Source organism: Rhyacophila brunnea, unplaced genomic scaffold (assembly GCF_057557595.1).
Source record: "Rhyacophila brunnea isolate RB1 unplaced genomic scaffold, BYU_Rbru_1.0 scaffold_156, whole genome shotgun sequence".
Classification (NCBI taxonomy): Eukaryota; Metazoa; Arthropoda; class Insecta; order Trichoptera; family Rhyacophilidae; genus Rhyacophila; species Rhyacophila brunnea.
The window spans coordinates 253,741-256,522 of NW_028232812.1; positions in this window are offsets into that span (position 1 = coordinate 253,741).

Sequence of the window (2,782 nt, forward strand, 5' to 3'; positions counted from 1 at the left end):
AATTGTTTGTAGTGTAGTGGAAGTAATTTTAGGATACAATTAAAAAAAGTAAGATTTTAATCTCAAAAAAATTACAAATTCTATCTACATTATCAAAAAGTAAGGGTTTGAAAACAAGAATAAACTATTTACATCAAAAAATCTACATTTCCAAAGTAAAGTTTTATTAGTTGATTTTTTATGAATTAATGGATGTAAAATCAATTTTTTTTATCATTTCACTGCTAATTTATATTTGAATATAATTTTATTAAATAAAAACTTTGTATTTATTTTATGAAAAAGAGAAGATAGAAATTCTTATTATTTTCATAACGAAAAAAATATACATATTCTAAATGTTTTTTTTCGAATCATATGAAAATTTTACGATTTTAAAAGTTGTATATTTGTGTTGAATTACTGTAATATAATATCCTATCTTATGTTTATATTGCAAAAACTGGAAAATCAAGAATACGATAAATTACACGGATTAAAAATAAAAAACTTTAAATTACTTTATATATTATACAGCTGCTATTTCTTCTATCTTAAAAATTAAATTTTTTGAGGTGACTAGATAGAAAGATTTGGATTGTTTTCGGCATATGTGTATTTTAAATTGCACAAGAAATATATTTTTCGGGGTATAGATGGCAAATAAAAAATGAACTATTGCATAAATATATGCAAAAAGAGTTCTTAACTTATTGAATGTTTTTATATCCTATCTATTGCAGTTAAAATAGTTTTACTTTTTGTATCAGATGTATTTTTTTTCAGCTACAATAAGTTTATACACCTGATTAAGACAACATTATATCTTAATATATTCTGCCTAATTATACCAAAGTATAATATTTAGCTTTGAAAAGACTAAAATAATAAATATACTGAAAAACGTAAAATTCTACGATTACAGAGGCTTTATAGACAAATTAAAATTTTCCTGGATATTAGATTTGTATTAAAAAATTGATTTTTATGCAATTCTACTATTTAAAATGCAAATATCAGACTTTATGTTCCTAAATGACATAAATATACATACAAAAAGAAGGCAAAGGCTTCAAAAAGAATCAATAATAAAAGTTGCTCAATAAAAACAGATTTATAAAAAATTTATATAAAGATATAGATGATATATAAATATGTTTTTTTGCCATACAAGCTTGTCATCAACTAAAATAATATATTTTGTAAAAGTAATCATGCTAAAAATACTATTTGAGCTTTAAATTTACATTCCAGAAGCTCAATGTTTCTTTGAAAGATATCGTTTTGTTATATATGGTTTAATTTTAACCTAAAATAATTTAAATAATAATTAAATCAAAAAGTATTCCAAAACGGAATATTGATAAGTATATCAATCTAAAAAAACTATTTATCTATCGATCGGCTTTTTTATGATTTATATAAAATATTTCTCGTGTATTTTTTATATATTTAGACAATTTTTAATGCTTTTTTAAATTTTTTATGCAAATTCAGCCCAAAAATAAGCTGAATTATGCTTTGTACGGTTTATAACTTTGAATATACTTATATGTAAGATCAGGTGCGAAATATGTATATTTTTTAATATTTTATATCGATTTTTTCTTAGAAATATGTTTATATTTGTGATTAAATATAGTATTATGATTTTAAGAATTCGATGACAGAAAAAGGTATTGGCCCTGCGTATTTAATTATATAAAATTACTAATTTTATTATTATATAAAATTATGTTATTAGAAATTAACAAAGCCGCTTATCCTGAATATAAATAGTAAATATGATTGAAAGGTTCACAAGATTTCCAACTAAACATAATAAATATATTAAAAGTTTCTAAACGCTCATAAATTTACAGTTTAGTTTATAAAGCTTTAATTTGATTTGTATTGAAAAAAAATATTTGAATTTTACATTATTTATTCTCAAAAAGAAGATATTCCTTGCATTGATCCATAAAAAGGTTTATTATGATGATAAAACTATTTAATATGACAAAGTAATCCATATTTTCGTTAAAACGAATTTATAAACAGTATTTACATGTAGTTATATATATAATGCTTAAATATATATCTTTTTGTGATCTTTTTTTATTTTAATGTACTATCAATTTTGAATTTATATATTGTTTATACAAAAACCTCGTTTTAAATAATATGTATTTTTTTATGTATGAAAATGTATAATTTGAATGTATAGAAATCGTAATCTTGTATTCTAAAATTATAAAAATAGTATATGGTATCATCAAATTTACATATATTCTTGTGTAAATCTAGGAATAGCGATATTAGTTATTCCAAATGATTCGTGCGTATAGTTAAATTTATTTTTTATTAAATAATTAAAGTATCAATTATCCTTTATAAATCTAATTAAAGATTTTTTTGACTCTATTTTGTATTTATGTGTGATTTTTCTCCTTAAACTAGCTTATAAGACCCTATAATGGTTCCTTGATCTACAAATATGGGTAAAATATATTATAAAAATATAATGTTATATATACACACAAAATTTTTATAATTTCCGAGCTTCAGTCTCTTTTTTATTGCTGTTTTCATATTTTATTTGTATATTATTGAATTTATATAATCCTATGACTTTTTAATGTTAAAAGCTTTCTAAAAAATTTGTATATTTTGTTGTTTTTATATTCAAGACATTCATTCTACAATGTCATTATATTTTAAGAATGTTATGACATGCTTTGTTTATATTACTAATATTAAAACATCTCAAATATTATTTTATTGCATTTTAATTTCTATAAACCCAAAAATGCGATTTAATTAG